Source organism: Pecten maximus, chromosome 5 (genome assembly GCF_902652985.1).
Source record: "Pecten maximus chromosome 5, xPecMax1.1, whole genome shotgun sequence".
NCBI classification, from domain to species: Eukaryota; Metazoa; Mollusca; class Bivalvia; order Pectinida; family Pectinidae; genus Pecten; species Pecten maximus.
Window position 1 is genome coordinate 9539494 of NC_047019.1, and position 20134 is coordinate 9559627.

The 20134-nt window shown below is 31.1% G+C and overlaps 2 long non-coding RNA genes across 3 annotated transcripts; both read left to right on the forward strand.

Moving 5' to 3' along the window:
• The first annotated feature begins 888 nt into the window (after positions 1–888).
• LOC117327079 lies at positions 889–10033 on the forward strand. 2 transcript variants are annotated; one of them, XR_004532571.1, is made up of 3 exons: positions 889–1203; positions 9526–9643; positions 9917–10033. It is a non-coding gene; the product is annotated as an uncharacterized LOC117327079 (long non-coding RNA). The 2 variants fall into 2 exon arrangements; XR_004532570.1 differs by lacking the exon at positions 889–1203 and adding an exon at positions 7396–7523.
• A 6961-nt stretch (positions 10034–16994) lies between these two features.
• On the forward strand, positions 16995–19861 carry LOC117327080. Its single transcript, XR_004532572.1, has 3 exons — positions 16995–17381; positions 19393–19510; positions 19782–19861. It is a non-coding gene; the product is annotated as an uncharacterized LOC117327080 (long non-coding RNA).
• Positions 19862–20134: the final 273 nt, after the last annotated feature.

Consider the following 20134-nt stretch of genomic DNA (forward strand, 5'->3'; position numbering starts at 1 on the left):
TAAGTATGTCGATTATGTCATTGAGTTCAAATTGTATGTCTGATATAGTAGCGTCCGTCCTAAGTTCGACCCCTGGCTCGTCGATGTTTGTATCGTCAATAGTAGAAATGGAAACAAAGTAATCATTTAGTATATTAGCTTTATCTACATCTGTCATTACAAGATCTCCGTTATTATTTACAAGGGGTGGTATAGTGTTAACAGTTTCAGTAGATTTTATTAATCTGCGGACAACTTTCCAAAAATTTCTAGGATTCGAATCAGAAAAACGGTCTAAAATACCATTTATGTCCGCATAGAACTGTTCTTTTATATGCTTTTTTAGATTATTAACGTGATTACGTTGTCTTCGAAAATTCGTCAAGTTTCTTATAGAGCGATTAGATTTAAAAAAAATTAAAGTCTGTCTCTTTTCCTTATTTCACGTCGAAGTTCAGAATTAAACCAAGGCTTGTCATTAGGTCGTATTGTAACAGTTTTTGTAGGAATGCACTCCTCAGCTATGTCCAAATATTTTTCTGTAAACTTAACACACATGTCATCTGGGGAGTGCGAGGTAGAGAATAAATCAACCCAGTCTGTATCGTCAAGTTTACTATTAAAAAGTTCGTAATTAGCTTCATTGTAACATCTTATGGTTCGTTTAAACGTCCTGGTAATTACTGTACCTACAGTCAGTTCTACAGTCGTCGCTTTATGGTCAGATACCTCATCGCCAATGTCAATTACGTCAGAAAAGTTAGAAGTACACGTGTCGGAGAGTAAAATGGGGTCAAGTAAGGTAGAACTCGTGCGTCCTATGCGTGTCGGTTTGTCGATTACATTAGTTAGGTGAAAGGTGTGGATAATATCATACACAACGTGCGTGTTTCCTACAGTTAAAAGATCAACATTTATATCACCAACTAATTCTATATTTGGGGTTTCCTGAATAGCAGTGTCTATAGAATTCTGTAGATGATTCCAAAAGGATTGTGTGATGTTAGGAGGCCTATACAGAGTACACAGAAGATATTTTTTATATGGAAAATTGATCTCCGTCCAAATAACCTCACCCACCTGACATTCTAAGTCAGCTCTACGACGGGTGCACAAGAGACTGGATGTAAATACTGCTATCCCCCCTCCCGGGGTTCCCCGGTCCTTGCGGTATAACTCGTAACCACCCAGGAGTATATCAGCGTCAGAAATAGAAGGACCAAGGTGAGTCTCGGTGACGCAAACAATATCATAATCAGAAGCCAAATTTTCTAAATGTGATAACTTATTTCTTAGACTACGAATATTCAAGTGGAAAATAGATACACAGTTATTATAATCTGGGGGGCCTGGGCTAGGATGGACATCATTACAGGACAGGAGGAGGAGCTGAAGTATCAAGAGAAAACTAGAGTTATCTGTTATGCTGCATAATAGAATACGTGTTACTAAAAATAGTTTTGTAAACATAAAAATCACGCCAGACCTACAGCCATTGAGAACATGGGACATTTTAATATAGACAAAATACGTTTGTGAAATCAATAAACCATGAGTACGTTGGTAAAAACAACCGATAGCCGCCCGATACTGAACTAAATCATTACCCATGGTCATCAAACAATAAGTTACATGAAGAGGGGCAATCGGTCGCGTTTACCATAGCATATTTGTAATAATAGTTAGAACACTCAGTCTCATGGGGAGGTTGAGAAAGGTCAGGAAAGCATAGGTCAAAGGTAGGAAAGGAAAAGTAAGATAAGAACATATAAAGTAAAACAACATACATGAGTTATAAAATAAGATGTTTAATATTTTTCGGTTAACTACAGTTTGTTTAAAAAAAAGATATTTGTATACTTATTTAGCGGGTGACTTATTGATACCTAACATTTATTAGGTATGTATATATGATACCTGACATTAATCAATATGTTACCATACATTAATCAATATGATACCAGACATTAACTAGGTATTTGAACATGATACCAGACATTAATTAATATGATACCAGACATTAATCAAATATGATACCAGACATTAATTAGGTATTTGAATATGATACTAGACATTAATTAATATGATACCAGACATTAATTAGGTATTTGAATATGATACCAGACATTAATCAATATGATACCAGACATTAATTAGGTATTTGAATATGATACCACACATAGATTAATTTGATACCTGTCATTAATTAGGTATTTGAATATGATACCAGACATTAATTAATATGATACCAGACATTAATCAATATGATACCAGACACTAATCAATATGATACCAGACATTAATTAATATGAAACCAGACATTTATTAGGTATTTGAATATGATACCAGACATTAATTAGGTATTTGAATATGATACCAGACATTAATCAATATGATACCAGACATTAATTAGGTATTTGAATATGATACCACACGTAGATTAATTTGATACCTGTCATTAATTAGGTATTTGAATATGATACCAGACATTAATTAATATGATGCCAGACATTAATTAGGTATTTGAATATGATACTAAATATTAATCAATATGATATCAGATATTAATTAATATGATACCAGACATTAATCAATATGATACCAGATATTAAATAGGTATTTGAATATGATATCACACTTATGTTAATATGATACCAGACACTAATCAATATGATACAGACATTAATCAATATGATACCACACATAGATTAGGTATTTGAATATGATACCACACATAGATTAATATGATACCAGACATTAATTAGGTATTTGAATATGATACCAGACATTGATTAGGTATTTGAATATGATACCACACATAGATTAATATGATACCAGCTATTAATCGATATGATACCAGACATTAATTAGGTATTTGAATATGATACCAGACATTATGATACCAGACATTAATTAATATGATACCAGACATTAATTAATGATACCACACGTAGATTAATATGATACCAGACATTAATTAGGTATTTGAATATGATACCAGACATTAATTAATATGATACCAGACATTAATTAGGTATTTGAATATGATACTGGACCAGACATTTATCAATATGATATCAGACATTAATCAATATGATACCAAACATTAATTAGGTATTTGAATATGATACCACACATAGATTTATATGATACCAGTCATTAATTAGGTATTTGAATAAGATACCAGACATTAATTAGGTATTTGAATATGATACCAGAAATTAATTAGGTATTTTAATATGATACCAGACATTAATTAGGTATTTGAATATGATACCAGACATTAATTAATATGATACCAGACATTAATCAATACGATACCAAACATTAATTAGGTATTTAAATATGACACCAGACATTAATTAGGTATTTGAATATGATACCAGACATTAATTAATATGATACCATACATTTATTGATATGCCACCAGACATTAATTAGGTATTTGAATATGATACCAGACATTAATCAATATGATACCAGACATTAATTAGGTATTTTAATATGATACCACACATAGATTAGGTATTTGAATATGATACCACACATAGATTAATATGATACCAGACATTAATTAGGTATTTGAATATGATACCAGACATTGATTAGGTATTTGAATATGATACCACACATAGATTAATATGATACCAGCTATTAATCGATATGATACAAGACATTATGATACCAGACATTAATTAATATGATACCAGACATTAATTAATATGATACCACACGTAGATTAATATGATACCAGACATTAATTAGGTATTTGAATATGATATCAGACATTAATTAATATGATACCAGACATTAATTAGGTATTTGAATATGATACCACACATAGATTTATATGATACCAGTCATTAATTAGGTATTTGAATATGATACCAGACATTAATTAGGTATTTGAATATGATACCACACATAGATTTATATGATACCAGTCATTAATTAGGTATTTGAATATGATACCAGACATTAATTAGGTATTTGAATATGATACCAGACATTAATTAGGTATTTGAATATGATACCAGACTTTAATTAGGTATTTGAATATGATACCAGACATTAATTAGGTATTTGAATATGATACCACACATTAATTAATATGATACCAGACATTAATCAATACGATACCAAACATTAATTAGGTATTTGAATATGACACCAGACATTAATTAGGTATTTGAATATGATACCAGACATTAATTAATATGATACCAGACATTAATTGATATGATACCAGACATCTATTAGGTATTTGAATTGGATACCAGACATTAATTAGGTATGTGTATATGATACCAGACATTAATTAGGTATTTCAATATGATACCAGACACTAATTAATATGATACCAGACATTAATCAATACGATACCAAACATTAATTAGGTATTTGAATATGGAACCAGACATTAATTTGGTATTTGAATATGATACTAGACATTGATTAATATGATACCAGACATTAATTTTGTATTTGAATATGATACTAGACATTAATCAGTATGATACCAGACATTAATTAGGTATTTGAATATGATACCAGACATTAATTAATATGATACCAGACATTAATTTGGTATTTGAATATGATACCAGACATTAATTAATATGATACCACACGTAGATTAATATGATACCAGACATTGATTAGGTATTTGAATATGATACCAGACATTAATCAATATGATACCAGACATTAATTAGGTATTTGAATATGATACCACACATAGATTTACATGATACCAGTCATTAATTAGGTATTTGAATATGATACCAGACATTAATTAGGTATTTGAATATGATACCAGACATTAATTAGGTATTTGAATATGATACCAGACATTAATTAGGTATTTGAATATGATACCAGACTTTAATTAGGTATTTGAATATGATACCAGACTTTAATTAGGTATTTGAATATGATACCAGACATTAATTAAAATGATACCAGACATTAATCAATACGATACCAAACATTAATTAGGTATTTGAATATGACACCAGACATTAATTAGGTATTTGAATATGATACCAGACATTAATTAATATGATACCATACATTTATTGATATGCCACCAGACATTAATTAGGTATTTGAATATGATACCAGACATTAATCAATATGATACGAGACATTAATTAGGTATTTGAATATGATACTGGACCAGACATTTATCAATATGATATCAGACATTAATCAATATGATACCAGACATTAATTAGGTATTTGAATATGATACCACACATAGATTTATATGATACCAGTCATTAATTAGGTATTTGAATATGATACCAGACATTAATTAGGTATTTGAATATGATACCAGACATTAATTAGGTATTTTAATATGATACCAGACTTTAATTAGGTATTTGAATATGATACCAGACATTAATTAGGTATTTGAATATGATACCACACATTAATTAATATGATACCAGACATTAATCAATACGATACCAAACATTAATTAGGTATTTGAATATGACACCAGACATTAATTAGGTATTCGAATATGATATCAGACATTAATTAATATGATACCAGACATTAATTGATATGATACCAGACATCTATTAGGTCTTTGAATTTGATACCAGACATTAATTAGGTATGTGTATATGATACCAGACATTAATTAGGTATTTGAATATGATACCAGACACTAATTAATATGATACCAGACATTAATCAATATGATACCAAATATTAATTAGGTATTTGAATATGGAACCAGACATTGATTAGGTATTTGAATATGATACCAGACATTAATTAATATGATACCAGACATTAATTAGGTATTTGAATATGATACCAGACATTTATCAATATGATATCAGACATTAATCAATATGATACCAGACATTAATTAGGTATTTGAATATGATACCACACATAGATTTACATGATACCAGTCATTAATTAGGTATTTGAATATGATACCAGACATTAATTAGGTATTTGAATATGATACCAGACATTAATTAGGTATTTGAATATGATACCAGACATTAATTAGGTATTTGAATATGATACCAGACTTTAATTAGGTATTTGAATATGATACCAGACTTTAATTAGGTATTTGAATATGATACCAGACATTAATTAAAATGATACCAGACATTAATCAATACGATACCAAACATTAATTAGGTATTTGAATATGACACCAGACATTAATTAGGTATTTGAATATGATACCAGACATTAATTAATATGATACCATACATTTATTGATATGCCACCAGACATTAATTAGGTATTTGAATATGATACCAGACATTAATCAATATGATACCAGACATTAATTAGGTATTTGAATATGATACTGGACCAGACATTTATCAATATGATATCAGACATTAATCAATATGATACCAGACATTAATTAGGTATTTGAATATGATACCACACATAGATTTATATGATACCAGTCATTAATTAGGTATTTGAATATGATACCAGACATTAATTAGGTATTTGAATATGATACCAGACATTAATTAGGTATTTTAATATGATACCAGACTTTAATTAGGTATTTGAATATGATACCAGACATTAATTAGGTATTTTAATATGATACCACACATTAATTAATATGATACCAGACATTAATCAATACGATACCAAACATTAATTAGGTATTTGAATATGACACCAGACATTAATTAGGTATTTGAATATGATATCAGACATTAATTAATATGATACCAGACATTAATTGATATGATACCAGACATCTATTAGGTCTTTGAATTTGATACCAGACATTAATTAGGTATGTGTATATGATACCGGACATTAATTAGGTATTTGAATATGATACCAGACACTAATTAATATGATACCAGACATTAATCAATATGATACCAAATATTAATTAGGTATTTGAATATGGAACCAGACATTAATTTGGTATTTGAATATGATACTAGACATTAATTAATATGATACCAGACATTAATTTTGTATTTGAATATGATACTAGACATTAATCAGTATGATACCAGACATTAATTAGGTATTTGAATATGATACCAGACATTAATTAATATGATACCAGACATTAATTTGGTATTTGAATATGATACCAGACATTAATCAATATGATACCAGACATTTTGTTGAATTGTTTACAATTTCGTGCACGGGAAATATCCAGTTTTTGTTTCGTTTTGTTATTAAATTACCTTAAACATATCTGACTATTTTTACTGTAAAATCCGTCTTTATTAAGATCCAACAGTATTGATGTTGACAAACAGAACTTACATAATCCCTTTGATGATTAAAGCAGTGCGATAATTATACCCAAGTTACACCAAAGCTGGCGCCTCTGTACAGCTGTCTAGGTCACCATGTGCGTTCAGGCGGAACAATCCGACAACCTGAAATCACAACTATGGCCGGGTAACGTGTGAATTAATTCCAGGACTTCGTTTCTGATCGAACTATGATAAACTGTGCATTTCCTGCTGCTACTGCACTTGTCAACACGTGATCTGTGCAGATACATTTGTGTATGTATTATTTGCCGCAGACTTCGTATATTGTTTTTTTATGATTTTTAAAGTGATGAAATTTTGTGTTAATCTTCTCGTCTTTCACTCATTTAGAAATGGCATGTCGGACACGACTCCCAATCACAAATATACTGGCTTACTTGATTTCAAAACGATATGATAGTATTGTATCATGTATAATTTACTTTTTAGAAATGTCGTGTCTAGCATAGATAATAAATACGATTTTGTTATAATTAGTATTTGAAATAAAATAGACGTGTTTCTGTTAAGGATGCGTGTTTATGCAGAGACCTATAGGTCTCTGGTTTATGTAAATGATTTTTATAGATATAATATACTAACACGTCTACCTTGAAACTCGGTTAACTGGAAGACTCGGATAACTCGAAGTTTTTTCACGATCCCGACGACTTCGAGTTAACGAGGTTTGGCTGTAGATATACATTGTATGTATACATGAGTATCTGCATGTAATGTTTTAATGTCATTTATTGTGTTATAAGATACAGTGTAGGCCTACATTTGTAGAGAAATAATTGGGTCCAAATGAAATAATACTAGTTAAAAAAATATTCCCTTTAAAAACAACGATTTAGTTCTTATATTTAGTTTTGTTTTTCCCTCTCTCTCTCTCTTTTTTTTTTTTTTTTTTTTTTGCTTTCATTTGTTTTTTGGGGTTGGAGGGGGGATTGTTACACTAAATTTCATCATTTCATCATTACTGTATTTTGTATCAGAATTATCAATATTTATCTCTATGAATTTAATTTAGACTTTTACTTTACATCAGTATATTATATGCATTTGTATGTAATCATACTGGTACAAATAGCAACAGGTTCTTGTTGTGTTTGCCAAATTTCTGTGTATATATGTATGTATCAACTAAAATTGGATAAATTAGATTTTATTGCATTTTACATAATGAAATAAATGGGAGATGAAAAAGTGAGACCTTTTAGTGAATTTCAGTTTTGCAACAGTGGTATATGTAATTAAGAAAAAATGTTGCATGGTGTGTTTGTTGATAGAGGTGAAAAAGAATTACTGAATATACCAAATAGCTGTTCTTGAGTTATCTGGTTGTGAATTCTACAATGTTTGGATCATGGTGTGCTAGTATAGGTTGGATTCATACAAATGTAATCATGTTACTGTTAGGGCACATATCCCAAACCCCATATATATAAAGTTTGTATAGTGTAACTGTGCTTACTACAAATGGATGATGATCAACATGTGACACCCCAGCTTTGGTCCGAATTCAAGCATTACTGTATATGTTGTGTCAGACTTTTTTATGTGAAATAGACTGATACATGTATAAATTTATACAGATATAGAGATATAGATAGATGTACATGTACCAGTAAGTATTCTATGCCAGTAAAGGCTGGAAACATTGTTGAAAGAAAATAATTTGAATAAATCATAGACAGATACTGTGTTGGCAGATATGATGCTGGTTAGCTAGTAATTATCATTTTATGCTTTATTATGATTCATCCTCTAGGGATGCACACAAGACAGAAATAATAAGTAATTACAAGTTTTTTAGAGTTATTATTAGTGAGGAGGATGGCACTGAAGCAGGATTATAAACATGTATTTTTCAGAGTTTCCTCTGACCTTAACACCAAACATAAGACACTTTGATAGAAAGTTGTCCTTTATGAGACATATAATGATCTTACCATCAAAATGTCTTAATGTCTGGCAATAGGGCAAGAAGAAACTTACTGATGTGCTTATTTGGATTTTCAGAACATTGTGACATGTATGAGTATTTGAAACTCAGACTTGGTGATGGGATGGGCGAGTTTGTTTAACTTTCTAGTTTCTAAAAGTTCATTTCAAGGCTTCTTGAAATATTCCACATTAATAATCTCAAGTTAATTTGTTCTTGTATTTTTTAAAAGGACCATGGGAAATAGGATTTTTTTAAAGTGAAACAAGTAATCTATGGTATGTGAATATAGTTTATTTTGTATTTCAGATATTGCCCAATTACTTGTAAGGTCTGGAGCTGTCTCAATTTTACTAGCAAGCCTGGTGTACACAAATAATGAGAGCATTGGCTTATGGATGATTCTGCCTAATATATGACATCAAAGGTAAGCTAATAGATGTATCTTATTAATTATAAATGCACTACAATTAAAATGTTAATTATCTTATAGTTTTGTTTGAATTGATCATAACTTTCTGCTTTCCTATCCAAATATGTGAGCTCATTTCCTATACTTCATTATTGACTGTTTAAGTTTCATTTGAAATTTTGAAGTGTTCTTTAGAATAAATCTGTAATGCCTTGCAAATATTTTTTTTTTATTAGTGTATATATCTGGATGCTTATGATATTGAATTTCTCCCATTTCAAACTTCAGGTACATCAGCTTTAGGACTTTATTTATATGGATATGTGTGGTGTGACCAATACTAGAAGATAAATGCCATCCCCTGCCACCAGAGACAGCAGATTTAGGCATCTTTTCCCTATATTCTGTCATTGATTAAAATTATATAACTTAATATTTGTGTTGGTGTTGTTTTTCAGCTGCTAACAAGCTGAATCATGCAATTCTGATCTTAAGTAAATTATCATTTTCAAAAACATAGTACATTAATATATATATATCATTTATACCAAATATGGCTTGCCTGGCCAATCATATTAAATAAAGTTCAGAATTCTTTGTAATCCATAACCAACATGTAGCCAAGGTTTAAGTGTTTATATCAATCAACTTGTTTGTCTGCCAAACTGGATTAGTCAAACTGAAAATTTCATCAATAACATATGTTCCTTTGTTGAATTTGGACTTTATTCACTTGTCTATACATTTCTACCTGTCTTTTGTCTGTGAAAAAGTCTAGGACTTCTCTACCAGGAAGACATTCACACACAGAATGATATGGGCAAAGATGGTTATAACCATTTGATTTGCATGCCTTCAATAATTTTAATTTTTATTAGTATAATCTGTTTTTGGTATACTAGTTATACCAGATGCTAGTTATTATGACCTTCATACTATCTCTGTGAACAAGTGTCTAATTATGATAGGTATTGAAAAACTAGAACAAATACAACAAGTGAAGTAGATATGAAACATCAAAATGGTCAGTTGCTAAATTGGTAGTCATGGCAACTAAAAATGGATACAGTATGTACATACAGTTGAAGAGAGAAATTACAATTTTACATTTTCTACATAATGGTAAAATTCGCATTGATAAAATCAGCTTCAATATCATGATTTGGCTACACATGGTAGCTGTTGACAAAAATTATAAAATAGGAAAGGAATAAATATAACTAAATATAACTTTTGAAAGATTTTTTGAAAGATTAATTATTAACGTTAAAACCATGAAAACAACAACCTAATTATAAAGTATGGTTTATGATTAACATTTATAATCCTAATACATTTTGTACAGCAGTCTAAGCTACAAACAGTTTTACATTTTACATTTTTAATCATATGGGAGCATATGTGGATGTTTTTCTAAGTAAAATATTGCATTTTTACGTATTTTTACTTCTGGTTGCCATGGTAACGTTTTAAATCCAAAAAATAAAAGTTTTGTCATAAAATCTGGATAGGTCCTCTTTACAAGTTTCAATATATATATAGACTGCTGACTAAACAATTACACCTGTAATACAAAACCAAATTTCTTACAATGAAGGCTAGGCAAAGAAAACGGAAATAAAAACTTTTAAAAAAATCACTGCTTTTATTTTCAGTCAGTTACCATGACAACAACTGCAAAAAATAGAAAACGCTACATTTATTTGTGTTTATCCTCATTCCTCAAGAGTCTGATATATCATTAATTTTATATATCAGCACTTATTTCACTCTCATGAGCTTAAAATGTATAAACATATGAAATAAGTAATTTTTGTCATAAAATCATAAATTTTGGTAACCATGGTAACGTCAATAATGCAAAAACACCAATTTTGTTATTTGATTTGAAAAGCTTATATTCTCAAGTTTCTAAATATATATGGGTTGTTTACCAAAAATGTTGACGCAAAAGGATGAAAAATCATGATGAACCAAAATGTCGGATTTTTTTCAGTTCCATTAAAAAATCCTGGGAGTTAAGGGGTTAAACGACTTAGTTAGATATTACAACATATCTATACACTATCTAGCCTGCTATTTACGTCATTTAGATGTGTATGTCACTCAGTACATTGTCCTGTAATTTGAGGTTTTTGGAATGTCTTATTCAAACTCGTTCAAGCGGACCGAAAATCCTCATTATGCTGAAGGACTTGAGCTGACAGAGACTGATAGAACACGTGCACATTTCAAAGATTGAATTAAAAATGTACCAAAGACATAATCTTTTCTATAATATAATATAATATAATATAATAAAATAATTGTCAATGTAGTGCCTGTCTGTTTGTCTGCCTTACACAATGGAGTGTACGTATTTAAGAGATATGTTATGTTTTTGATGGCAATCGGGTCAAGAGTGACTTATTTTTCTCCTTATTAGCGCACCATCCGATGTTTATGGGCTATTTAAATCACTCTTCCGTCCGTAGGCTGTCCGTCTGCAAATAATTGTTGTTATTGGTAAGAAGTACTGGAATAAGTTTTCTCAAACTACATATGCAGATTCACATTTTGTTATCGGCATTTTTTTGAAGATTTTCTTAAAATTCGTATGTATGTTTCTCTTGGTCCATCGCTGTGCTCATGTTTTATCGCTTTTTTGTTGTCTAGTGCTTGAAGGACTTCTCTAAACCCCTTATGTAAGTTTCCTTTGGTCTTTAAATCCAGAAAACAAATGGCTGACGGATGAGGTTTGCTATTTCTAAAGCACCGCGAGTTCTTTGATTTATTTTCAATGTGCCAGAAACTCTAGTAAAAGAAATGTTGAAATAAATCAATTCAACAACTTAATTTGTGAGTTCCCTTTGTTATCAATTCATTAAAGTAGAGGAAAAATCAGTCTTACATAGAATCAATTCAAAAATCATTAAATGGTGGACGCCAAAATATCTTTGTGATATCTTGTTTTTGCACCACGAATTGTTGATTTGTCCTCTAAGATTGACACGATAATAAATTTATATCAAATTGAAAGTAAGTAAAAGGAAGATAATAAAAAAAAACTTAACAGTCCCCCAACAGTATATTGAACAGTAAGTAATTGGTTAGTAATAATGTACGATTGATAATAGTGACACGGTCAAGAATATTAACGTCGTAAATGTTTTTTTAAATTACAGTCAAACCTCGATGATTCGAACTTCGTTGATTCGAATTTCTCGCGGTATCGAACATTTTGCTTGGTCCCGAATTTTCTCACTATATAACACTACTAACGAAACTATGTATGATTCGAATTTTTATAAATCGAAGTTTTCGATGTATCGAACTTTTTTCATGACCCGTTAGCTATGATATTATAGGTAATTGACATCTCATGATTCGAACAAAAAATTTACCTGTACTGACCACTGACAGGTGTTTGTCTTGACCCCTGCGGCAAGATTTCACACCTCTCCCCCAAATGCCCTGACTGACAATAGGGATAAGGATAGCGTGTGTTGTCACTCCCGGTCATGGGGTTAATTAATAATCAGACCAAATTGATAGATAAAAGGTGTATTTAGAAGCCATGACATTTAATCACTCCGGTAAAACATTTCGGTAGTCGCCTCTGATAATCTCCGCCGCCATTGAAATCAGCGGTCGGTGAGTAAATTTTACGGAACTGTAAAACAACCGGACCAATTTTAAACACAAACAATTAGCGATGGCTTCACTCATATTCAAAGTGTCACGTTTCAAACTTATACATAAATATCCAAGTAAATCGATTATTTGTCATTCAATCATGCATTCTCCAACCGATCGGCATTCCGTATTTTATATGCACATAACGTAAACGTACGTGTCTTTAGCAGAAAAGCCTAACGACTTACGTAGTGTGCATTGTACTTCTTTTGCTTTATCTGTTAAACGCGATATAAGTGTTTTGTAACCGATACAAATTTTGTTTAATTAATAAAATGCTTAGGTAAAATTAATGAAAAGAATTTTTATTTTGTTGTGTTTGAGGTATAAATTAACTAAACTTTTCGATGTGAGCCTGACAGGCGACGATCAACACGAAGACACTGAGGACATGTAAAACGTTAACAGATATGGTCATTATCAAGAAAACATCAATCTATTGTCAACCATGAATAATTCGAAGTCCCGCTGTTTCGAAGTTTTTCTGTTAGTCCCTTGAACTTCGAAACATCGAAGTTTGACTGTATGTGATTCCAATATTATAAGTAGCGAAAATTGAATTATCTGTATTTTGTATCTTTCCATCCATATTTTGGCATTTTTTCGACCTGATTTTGGTCGCCTCCATTAGCATCAATGACGAGTTCTATAATGCCGAATCAGCTGCATGGTGGATGTTTATCTGTTATGGCTCTGCTGTATCGAATTGAACTCTATATTTGATTTGAAAATGCTGATATCTTGCACGTCTTTTGTACAATAATTTAACATTGCCAGTCTGTGTGTCAAATTGAGGTAATACACAGGTGCTGTACATCAGAGATAGTGTGTGTTTTTTTACATGTATTACAGCAATGCCATTGATTTACATGTTCAGTATTTATGAAGTGTCTTATCAAGTAAATGGTATTCTAAAGGAAACATGTATCTTGTATTTTCTAGCATATTCCGATATTCTACCCGCCTGAAACAGATTGGGAAATGGTTGCTAACTATTTATCCAGTGATAAGACCACTGATTTTTGCCAGACTGTCTCGACTAGTGGTTGATGCCTGTAGTGATGTTCTCAGATCTTTGCTTAGGACTAACATTCCACCGCCTGGTCTTATTGCCATATTGCCATTCTTAAGAGCCAAAGAGTTCATTTTAGAAGAAATCTTGAGCACCGCCAACAAGAGTTTTTGTATCCACCAGGTGGGGTGTTTACCGGTACAGTGTAGGATAAGAACTTTACCCTTTTATATAAACTGATTCATTAACACCTTATACAAAAGGTTGGAGTAAGACATCAGACAATTAAGACAGGTCGCTGGCTGCTTATATTGACCGGTTGAAAATTCAGCGGCTTATGGACACCTACCGAAAGCATCACTGTCTAATACAGATTTCCATCTTATATGGGGCATCATCCGTCAGTGTATCTTTGAGATAGACACTCTTTCAGGAGACACATACGTGACAGATGTTGACAATGTTAATCAATACGATACCAAACATTAATTAGGTATTTGAATATGACACCAGACATTAATTAGGTATTTGAATATGATACCAGACATTAATCAATATGATAACAGACATTAATTGATATGATACCAGACATCTATTAGGTATTTGAATTTGATACCAGACATTAATTAGGTATGTGTATATGATACCAGACATTAATTAGGTATTTGAATATGATACCAGACACTAATTAATATGATACCAGACATTAATCAATATGATACCAAATATTAATTAGGTATTTGAATATGGAACCAGACATTAATTAGGTATTTGAATATGATACCAGACATTAATTAATATGATACCAGACATTAATTTGGTATTTGAATATGATACCAGACATTAATTGATATGATACCACACGTAGATTAATATGATACCAGACATTAATTAGGTACAGTGGAACTTCGTTAACTCGAAGTCGACGGGACCACGAAAAAACTTCGAGTTATCCGAGTGTTCGAATTAAGCGAGTTATCGTTTTTGGTGAAAAGTTTGGTCAATATTTGTCAACATTATATAATCATTATAACTTCGCTCTGTCGCTCATCAGTTTAGTGTGAAGACTGGTCAATACATGTAAATATATATGTAATGTTTCGTTATGTCACTTGTTATTTGGTGTAGTTTTGCCGATATACAGTCACGATAAAGTTTCTTTCACTTAGTCATTTCAATAACGATCTGATGTGCAAGTCATGTTTGCAAAAGGTAAACGATAAAACGGAATTCGACAAAATAACAAGTTATTAATGTCAAAACAAATAACCGTTTAAGTTTAACACAGATTGCATACAAAACGTAACAGAACCATTACCTTTATTGGACATATATAAAATACTGTTTGATCGGCCTACTTACTTTTTATTGATAACCACGCCATTTCCATGTGTATTAGCACCGGAAGTTGGGCTGCGCATGTGCGTATAAAATGTTACTGTAACTAAGTTGGCGTTTTATCCGATTTAATAGACAGCACTTACCGTTACAGTTGTACTCTGAACACCTCGGCAGTAATTACGCTATTGTTTCAGCAGTTTAAAGATTTAATAGGCGCCGGTGACTGTGTCATTCTACACCTGTAAAAACATCAGCCGGGTAGATCTACCGGTGTGTCAGAGATTAGTTCCGCTTGAGCGAACGGGTAGATGAGTTGTTGACTATCGTGTGTACTGATATCGGCGACCGCCTTGGGAAATTACCTGATGTAAGTAAAGCAGTACTTTTTATCACCAAGACTTGTTGTTATAAGATTCAACCGACAATTTCTTTTATGAATTTATGAAACACTTATAATAGCATGTAGGTTAGTAGTGCCGATATGTTCAGTATTACAAACGGAATTTAGCTCTTAAAAAATGTCGGCGTTTGCCACCGATCGACGAAAATTATACTTCGAGTTATTCGAACATTTCAAGTAGGATTTTTATTGTTGGGACCAAATTTTTACTTCGTATTATCCGAGTTTTTCGAGTTATCCGAATTCGAATTATCCGAGTTTTTTTTACTAAGATAAAGAGAGAATTCGGCCGGGACCGGCGAGGTACTTCGAGTTAAGCGGAGTATTCGAGTTATCCGAGTTCGAGTTAACGAAGTTCCACTGTATTTGAATATGATACCAGACATTAATTAATGATACCAGACATTAATTAGGTATCTGAATATGATACCAGACATTTATCAATATGATATCAGACATTAATCAATATGATACCAGACATTAATTAGGTATTTGAATATGATACCACACATAGATTTATATGATACCAGTCATTAATTAGGTATTTGAATATGATACCAGACATTAATTAGGTATTTGAATATGATACCAGACTTTAATTAGGTATTTGAATATGATACCAGACATTAATTAGGTATTTGAATATGATACCAGACATTAATTAACATGATACCAGACATTAATCAATACGATACCAAACATTAATTAGGTATTTGAATATGACACCAGACATTAATTAGGTATTTGAATATGATACCAGACATTAATTAATATGATACCATACATTAATTGATATGACACCAGACATTAATTAGGTATTTGAATATGATACCAGACATTAATCAATATGATACCAGACATTAATTAGGTATTTGAATATGATACCACACGTAGATTAATTTGATACCTGTCATTAATTAGGTATTTTGTTAAATTGTTTACAATTTCGTGCACGGGAAATATCCAGTTTTTGTTTCGTTTTGTTATTAAATTACCTTAAACATATCTGACTATTTTTACTGTAAAATCCGTCTTTATTAAGATCCAACAGTATTGATGTTGACAAACAGAACTTACATAATCCCTTTGATGATTAAAGCAGTGCGATAATTATACCCAAGTTACACCAAAGCTGGCGCCTCTGTACAGCTGTCTAGGTCACCATGTGCGTTCAGGCGGAACAATCCGACAACCTGAAATCACAACTATGGCCGGGTAACGTGTGAATTAATTCCAGGACTTCGTTTCTGATCGAACTATGATAAACTGTGCATTTCCTGCTGCTACTGCACTTGTCAACACGTGATCTGTGCAGATACATTTGTGTATGTATTATTTGCCGCAGACTTCGTATATTGTTTTTTTTATGATTTTTAAAGTGATGAAATTTTGTGTTAATCTTCTCGTCTTTCACTCACTTAGAAATGGCATGTCGGACACGACTCCCAATCACAAATATACTGGCTTACTTGATTTCAAAACGATATGATAGTATTGTATCATGTATAATTTACTTTTTAGAAATGTCGTGTCTAGCATAGATAATAAATACGATTTTGTTATAATTAGTATTTGAAATAAAATAGACGTGTTTCTGTTAAGGATGCGTGTTTATGCAGAGACCTATAGGTCTCTGGTTTATGTAAATGATTTTTATAGATATAATATACTAACACGTCTACCTTGAAACTCGGTTAACTGGAAGACTCGGATAACTCGAAGTTTTTTCACGATCCCGACGACTTCGAGTTAACGAGGTTTGACTGTAGATATACATTGTATGTATACATGAGTATCTGCATGTAATGTTTTAATGTCATTTATTGTGTTATAAGATACAGTGTAGGCCTACATTTGTAGAGAAATAATTGGGTCCAAATGAAATAATACTAGTTAAAAAAATATTCCCTTTAAAAACAACGATTTAGTTCTTATATTTAGTTTTGTTTTTCCCTCTCTCTCTCTCTTTTTTTTTTTTTTTTTTTTTTTTTGCTTTTATTTGTTTTTTGGGGTGGGAGGGGGGATTGTTACACTAAATTTCATCATTTCATCATTACTGTATTTTGTATCAGAATTATCAATATTTATCTCTATGAATTTAATTTAGACTTTTACTTTACATCAGTATATTATATGCATTTGTATGTAATCATACTGGTACAAATAGCAAAAGGTTCTTGTTGTGTTTGCCAAATTTCTGTGTATATATGTATGTATCAACTAAAATTGGATAAATTAGATTTTATTGCATTTTACATAATGAAATAAATGGGAGATGAAAAAGTGAGACCTTTTAGTGAATTTCAGTTTTGCAACAGTGGTATATGCAATTAAGAAAAAATGTTGCATGGTGTGTTTGTTGATAGAGGTGAAAAAGGATTACTGAATATACCAAATAGCTGTTCTTGAGTTATCTGGTTGTGAATTCTACAATGTTTGGATCATGGTGTGCTAGTATAGGTTGGATTCATACAAATGTAATCATGTTACTGTTAGGGCACATATCCCAAACCCCATATATATAAAGTTTGTATAGTGTAACTGTGCTTACTACAAATGGATGATGATCAACATGTGACACCCCAGCTTTGGTCCGAATTCAAGCATTACTGTATATGTTGTGTCAGACTTTTTTTATGTGAAATAGACTGATACATGTATAAATTTATACAGATATAGAGATATAGATAGATGTACATGTACCAGTAAGTATTCTATGCCAGTAAAGGCTGGAAACATTGTTGAAAGAAAATAATTTGAATAAATCAAACATAGACAGATACTGTGTTGGCAGATATGATGCTGGTTAGCTAGTAATTATCATTTTATGCTTTATTATGATTCACCCTCTAGGGATGCACACAAGACAGAAATAATAAGTAGTTAAAGGTTTTTTAGAGTTATTATTAGTGAGGAGGATGGCACTGAAGCAGGATTATAAACATGTATTTTTCAGAGTTTCCTCTGACCTTAACACCAAACATAAGACACTTTGATAGAAAGTTGTCCTTTATGAGACATGTAATGATCTTACCATCAAAATGTCTTAATGTCTGGCAATAGAGCAAGAAGAAACTTACTGATGTGCTTATTTGGATTTTCAGAACATTGTTACATGTATGAGTATTTGAAACTCAGACTTGGTGATGGGATGGGCGAGTTTGTTTAACTTTCTAGTTTCTAAAAGTTCATTTCAAGGCTTCTTGAAATATTCCACATTAATAATCTCAAGTTAATTTGTTCTTGTATTTTTTAAAAGGACCATGGGAAATAGGATTTTTTTAAAGTGAAACAAGTAATCAATGGTATGTGAATATAGTTTATTTTGTATTTCAGATATTGCCCAATTACTTGTAAGGTCTGGAGCTGTCTCAATTTTACTAGCAAGCCTGGTGTACACAAATAATGAGAGCATTGGCTTATGGATGATTCTGCCTAATATATGACATCAAAGGTAAGCTAATAGATGTATCTTATTAATTATAAATGCACTACAATTAAAATGTTAATTATCTTATAGTTTTGTTTGAATTGATCATAACTTTCTGCTTTCCTATCCAAATATGTGAGCTCATTTCCTATACTTCATTATTGACTGTTTAAGTTTCATTTGAAATTTTGAAGTGTTCTTTAGAATAAATCTGTAATGCCTTGCAAATATTTTTTTTATTAGTGTATATATCTGGATGCTTATGATATTGAATTTCTCCCATTTCAAACTTCAGGTACATCAGCTTTAGGACTTTATTTATATGGATATGTGTGGTGTGACCAATACTAGAAGATAAATGCCATCCCCTGCCACTAGAGGCAGCAGATTTAGGCATCTTTTCCCTATATTCTGTCATTGATTAAAATTATATAACTTAATATTTGTGTTGGTGTTGTTTTTCAGCTGCTAACAAGCTGAATCATGCAATTCTGATCTTAAGTAAATTATCATTTTCAAAAAACATAGTACATTAATATATATATATCATTTATACCAAACATGGCTTGCCTGGCCAATCATATTAAATAAAGTTCAGAATTCTTTATAATCCATAACCAACATGTAGCCAAGGTTTAAGTGTTTATA